This window comes from Mesoplodon mirus (genome assembly GCF_964341445.2).
Source record: "Mesoplodon mirus genome assembly, chromosome: 5".
NCBI lineage: Eukaryota > Metazoa > Chordata > Mammalia > Artiodactyla > Ziphiidae > Mesoplodon > Mesoplodon mirus.
Window position 1 is genome coordinate 128,759,364 of NC_138980.1, and position 7,067 is coordinate 128,766,430.

The window sequence follows — 7,067 nt, forward strand, 5'->3', positions numbered from 1 at the left end:
GGGCTCTACCTGTGACGTCACGGAGGAGGAGCGGGCGCTCGGGAGAGACCCTCCTCCACTGCGGAGCTAGCCCCACCCACTTGTGCCTGACACCGCCCCTCCTCTCTTCCTGCTTGGGAACTGACCCAGGTGTTTCCCATTGCTTCGTTTTGCAGACGAAGGTTTGTGGTATTGTATTTATTTTGTTCACCTACCTATGAGTGATCTGGGACCATTTCTTCTCCAGATAGGCAGTTTCCAGTTTCAGTGTAGTCCAAAATTTAATCTGAAACCAAATAAGTAATATAAATTCTTGTGGCTTCCTAAAACAAACAATCTTGTTAAAGTGTAGGAGTAAGAAGCAAGCTCAGAAAGAGTGGTCAGTTCCGGGTCTATACAGGGCCACCTCATACTCCGTTGCTTATTATTTTTTTAAATTGAAGTGTAGTTGTTTTACAATATTGTATTAATTCCCGTTGCTTATTAACATTTCTCGATTTGGTATTTTGATTCCTTTCTCTACCATTAGTCCTGATATTAAACTGCTGCCTACTTCGAGTTTGAGAAAACTCAGAAGTTCAAGTTTTTCTTTTTGAAACGTGAGCCATCCATATCATTCCCCCACGTTATATTCAATTCTATGGTAAATATTAATGTTTACAATGTTAAAAAATTAATACACAATATGTTGCAGCCATTTAACTTTGTAGGTGATGTAGCCTTACACTATTGTAAATATTTAGAGTGACAGATTTGTTTTGATGATCTAGGTCAATGGTTTCTAAATCTAGGAGGGTTGTTGAGCCTAAATATGGCCCCTTCTGATTCAGTATGTGTGTGGAGGACACCAGGAATCTTTTTTTTTTTTTTTTTTTTTGTGCCGTACACGGGCCTCTCACTGTTGTGGCCTCTCCTGCTGCGGAGCACAGGCTCCGGACGCGCAGGCTCAGTGTCCTTAGGCTCACAAGCCTAGCCGCTCCGCGGCATGTGGGATCTTCCTGGACCTTCCCGGACCGGGGCACGAACACATGTCCCCTGCATTGGCAGGTGGACTCTCAACCACTGCGCCACCAGGGAAGCCCCAGGAATCTTTTTTTTTAAAGCTTTCAAAGATTGTTTTAGCAGCACATATTCAAAAATCAGATTGATAAAGTGGTTAAATGGGCAAAGCACACGAATGGGTAAATTACAGAAAAGAAACACAAATTGCCCTTAAAAACGTTAAAAGACATTCAACCTCCCTTATTCTAAGAAAAATTTAAACTACACTGAAACGCTATTTTCAACCCATCAAAGTGGCCGACAAACAGAATTTGAAGAATATGATCTGGGGAGGCTGTACGGAAAGAGGCACTAATGTATATCGTTGGTGGTGATGAAATGAAACTTGTATTTTAAGACAGGACAAGATAAATTAAACATAAAATTCTCTCTGTGTGTCCCTTTGGGCCTCCTCCCTCCCTAATGTGCATGTGCATCTGCATTACACATTAACCAGAGCTCATCAAACATGGGAGCACTTGCTCAACTGCAAAGATCTTTTTTTTTTTTTCTTTCTTCTGACGCTAGCAGTGTATGTAACTTCTTAAGACAATAGCCTTCTTTCTCAGCTCTGTAGCGGGTCACGGTGACTTGCTGCTCACCTGGTTTATGTATGCTTGGTGAACTTTATGGAAAATATCAGTTTGTCATTTTGATGTACAATCCTTTGTCTCAAAAATGTATGACTGTGCCTTAGACTTCTAACAGGTGGAAAAGTTCTCAGAGCTTTCTGAGAATCTGCTACCTGGATTATAATCCTGTTTGGCTTGAATAAAATTCCTTTCCCCCCCCATCTTGATAGTTAACTGAATATCAATTAACTGAATAGTTAATTGAATTTTCATCGACAGTGGGAGTAGAAGATGGTACTCGAAAAAACTACATGTAACTCAATGACTCCAACTATATGACACTCTGGAAAAAGCAAAACTATGGAGACACTCAAAATATCAGTGGTTGGGGCTTCCCTGGTGGCGCAGTGGTTGAGAGTCCGCCTGCCGATGCGGGGGACACGGGTTCGTGCCCTGGTCCGGGAAGATCCCACACGCCACGGAGCGGCTGGGCCCGTGAGCCATGGCCGCTGAGCCTGCGCGTCCGGAGCCTGTGCTCTGCAACGGGAGAGGCCACAACAGTGAGAGGCCCGCGTACCACAAAAAAAAAAAAATCAGTGGTTGCCAGGGGTTGGGGAGAGGGAGGGACAAACAGGCAGAGCACCAGGGATTTTTAGGACAGTGAAACTATTCTGTACGATACTATAATGGTGGGTACATGTCATTATACATTTGTCAAAGCTCATAAAATATACAACCCTTGGGTGATAATGACATGTTAATGTTAGGGTTCAGTTGTAACAAATGTACCGCTCTAGTGGGGGATGTTGACAGTGGGGTGAAGTTGTGCCTGTGTGCGGGAAGTAGGTATACAGGAACTCTGGATTTTCTGCACCATTTTGCTGTGAACCTAAAACTGCTTTAAAAAATAAAGTGTATTAAAAACAAAATTTTTTTTTAAAGTCACCATTGCCAAAACCAGATAAACTAATGTGTTTTTAAAGTTCAAAAACGGTGACTATACTTGATGACATTGTATTGCACAATTGAAATTTACTAAGAGAGTAGAACTTAAATGTTCCCACCAAAAAAAAGAAAAGAAAAAAAGGTAAATATGTGAGGTGATGGATGTGTTAACTGGATTGTGGGAATCCTTTCACAATGTATACATATATCAAATCAACACATTGAAAAATTTAAATATTTTACAATTTTGTCAATGACCTCAATAAAGCTGGTGGGGAAAAGCTCAAAAGCAACAGCAGCTTAGATTCCTAGTACACAGACTTTTCATTTACATTCAGAGAAATAGCAAGTTTCTATGTGAAAATCTGCAATATTAGATTCTCATTCTGGTCATTTAAGAGAGAATTTATTGGCTACTTTTCTAAATAAAATAAATATTTGTCATTTTCCTTTATGATTATACTTAAGAAAGAGATGAAGAAAATGGGCAAAGAATTCCCATGATTTAGAGGTTTAAAAAAATTATTATTATTTTTTTGCAGTACACAGGCCTCTCACTGCTGTGGCCTCTCCCATTGCGGAGCACAGGCTCCAGACGCGCAGGCTCAGCGGCCACGTCTCACGGGCCCAGCCGCTCCGCGGCATGTGGGATCTTCCCGGACCGGGGCACGAACCCGTGTCCCCTGCATTGGCAGGTGGAGTCTCAACCACTGCGCCACCAGGGAAGCCCGCAGGTGGATTCCTAACCACTGCGCCACCAGGGAAGCCTGAGATTTTTTTTTTTGAATTTTATTTTTTTATACAGCAGGTTCTTATTAGTTATCTATTTTATACTTATTAGTGTATATATGTCTAGAGATTTTATTAAAAGATAAACTTTCCAAGTCCTGTAATACCAAGAAGTTTCCTGGGAATACCTGATGATAAATTCAGAAAATGTCAAATGCAATACAAATTACTGGTCGGTCATATTGGTATGAATTTTGTTTGGGAAGACTGCCAGGAAAATGCTCTGACTTTTCTCTACTTGTGGATTTATTTGTTAAGTGTTGGCATTCATACTCCACAGAATTCTCTCCCAGGCCCCTTCTTGATTAGTTCTTTCTAAGATGAAGATGATAAAAGTAGCTGAAGCCGAGGCAGCAAACCAAATCCTATCTTATCTTCCTGCTGCTCAGTGTCAATCACCCTCCTGTCATCACATCATTTGATTACTCATCCCATGCAAGTCTGTGATTTTCGTCTTGTGAAACAAAGAATGTTGTCCACCCTCCAGTTCTACAAGGATCAAGTCATTAGCCACTGCAATAGCTGACCTACAGTACACCCTGAAAGAAATTCAGAACAAAGGAAGAGGTACTCTGTGCTTTAGGAGGACAGGCAAAACAGGCCCTTAGTTAGATATATTTCAGGAAATTTTTTTTGTGATTCTGGTTTCTTACATCCTCCCATACTTAGAAAAGCACTAAAATCCTTAACTGGCGTATTTGTTCCTCTTGACTAGCAGTAACCTTCTACTGAGATGTATACTGGATTGCACATACTTATTAGCCAAAGTCACATCTATAATTGGCCTGTCCCCCTACCTCTTTGGAGCAGTCCCTCAGAGCTATCTGAGAGGCTGTCTCCTAGTCCTCAGCAGGACACTGAATAAAACTGAACTCACAGCTCTTACATTGTGCATTTTTCTTTCAGTCAACAGTTTATATCCTGAATGCTATTATTTGACTATTTTCATGGACCTGTGGAGCACACCATCTGATTCTTCCTTATATTGTGTCTTCTTAACGTCCCTATCTTATCTGGCCTTTGACTCTTTTCTTGTTCCATGTACCTTGTTCCTGACATTTGCTGTACATCTGTTAGGTAGAACTCATTGTGCATGACAACTTCCTGATGTGATGCAATACAAAGTATCCAGAACAACTTGTGAATTTTCTTGATAAAAAAAAATTGAAACTACTTTAATAAAGCACTTAGATCTGACTTCTGATTTACAGGAATAAACAGGTGAAGCAAGCTACCTAAACTACTAGGAAGCAATCAGACTAATCAGAATAGAGAACTTTACAGGGCAACTGGTTCCTTCAAGTCAATGACTGTAAGAAGAGGTTGGGGGGTGCATATAATCTGTGGAAGCTACTCAATTCAGTTCAACTAGAGATCTTCCTTATGATGGGGTTACGTCCCAATAAACCTATCTTAAGTTGAAAAGATCCTAAGTCAAAATGAATTTAATACACCTAACCCTTTTTTTTTTTTTTTTTTTTTTTTGCGGTACGCGGGCCTCTCACTGTTGTGGCCTCTCCCGTTGCGGAGCACAGGCTCCGGATGTGCAGGCTCAGCAGCCATGGCTCACGGGCCCAGCCGCTCCGCGGCATGTGGGATCTTCCCGGACTGGGGCACAAACCCGCATCCCATGCATCGGCAGGCAGACTCTCAACCACTGCGCCACCAGGGGAGCCCTAACCCTTTTTTTTTTAATGTATTGTTTTAAAGTCTTTATTGAATTTGTTACAATATTGGTTCTGTTTTATGTTTTGGCTTTTTGGCTGCGAGGCATGTGGGATCTTAGTTCCCTGACCAGGGATTGAACCAGCACTCCCTGCATTGGAAGGTGAAGCCTTAACCACCGGACTGCCAGGGAAGTCCCAATACACCTAACCTTAAATGTGCTCAGAACACTTACATTAACCTACAGTTGGGCAAAATCATCTAACACAGCCTATTTTATAATAGTGTTGAAAATGTCATGTAACTTATTGACTACTGTACTGAAAGTGAAAAACAGAATGGTTCTAAGTATATTGGTTGTTTGCCTCTGTGACTGTGTGGCTGACAGATGTGGCTCGCTGCTGCGGCCCAGCATCATGAGAGTATTGTTAGCCCAGGAAAAGACCAAAGTTCAAAATTCAAAGTATGGTCTCTACTAAATGCATATAGCTTTTGCACCATCACAGAGTTGAAAAATCCTAAGCTGAACCATCATAAGCAGGGGACCAGCGTATGCTACTGTAGAGGGAAAGCAGCCATAGATAATATGTAAACCTATGGGTGTGGCTTTGTTCCAATAAAACTTTATTTATAAAACCAGTCAGCTGGTAAATCATAGTTTGATATGACGAAACAACCAACCAAAACAACCATCACCACCACCACCATTTTTAAGAAAAATGTATTAGCAAAAGCACCACTACCCTGGATTTTAAAAGACTGTGACTGTTTGAGATGTAAAAAGATATTTGGGTCCCCAACTAAGCAAGCTGTTCAGATGGGCATAATCTCTAATGCCCTCTTCAGATATGGCCAAAGTTAGTAATGGATAGGGAGAACCTCCCAAAGGGCAGAATGAAGAACCACAGATAAAGAACTGCTTCCAGAGAGCCAAATCCAAAGGTGTTCCCTGTCCCCAGGAAAGGGCACCTTCTATCACTTGCCAAGCGATAGTTAAGAATTGCTACAGTCCTTCTCCACTATTGTTTGCCGACTGTGTGAAGCAGTATAGCTTGTCTTTTCAGTTCATAGGTCTCCAGATCAGGAAGAGCTACATCTGAAATAATGAGAAGACTTTTTGAACTGGTATGACTAGATGACATTGTTAGCTTACCTTCTTTGGGGAGAGGTGGATCTTTTACATGCAAAAGGGACGCTAATATTTAAGACCAAGGTAGCAGGCTGTGGTAGACTATATTCTTTTCAGCAAATATCCATTTGGTTTCCGCAGCACTTCCCTGCTGTGGGAGTATACCTTCCTGCCCCAGTGATGTCGAGCCTGAGTGGAACCTGGGTGGAAATAATGTATACCTCTTCCAAGTAGAAAAGAAATGTGCTTGTATAATTTGACTTGGCCTCATAAGCCATGAGCATGTGTTTCAGATAGTGGCTGCTCCCTCACCCTGGGTCCTAGAATGATCAGCCAAACCATGGATCCAACAGAGAATATGTTTCTTATAAGCCATTGAGATTTGAGGTTGTTTTTCAGCATGATTTCCAAGAAAGCTAACTAATACAATTTCTCCCTCAGAGCTGGGCTTTAAGAGGGAGCACACAACAAGACAATAAAATCTTAGGAAAATGCAGAAAGTTTTTCTGAGGATGGTGGTAACTCTTTGAGTTGGGATTCACTAATAAAGCGTGCATCTATGATTTATTTAATACTGTATCTTTGGATCAGGATGGTATTTTCCAGAATGTTTATCTATGAGAAAAATACAACGTTTTATAATTCATGTGGACCATTTCCAAGAATACACTGTGGCAAAAAGAGTAACTACATATAAAATTTTAAAAACTAGGGTTTCCCTGGTGGCACAGTGGTTGAGAGTCCGCCTGCCGATGCAGGGGACACAGGTTCGTGCCCCGGTCCGGGAAGATTCCACATGCCGCAGAGTGGCTAGGCCCGTGAGCCTGCGCGTCCGGAGCCTGCGCGTCCGGAGCCTGTGCTCTGCAACGGGAGAGACCACAGCAGTGAGAGGCCCGCGTACCGCAAAAAAAAAAAAAAAAAAAAAAAAAAAGACAAAATTTAAAAAA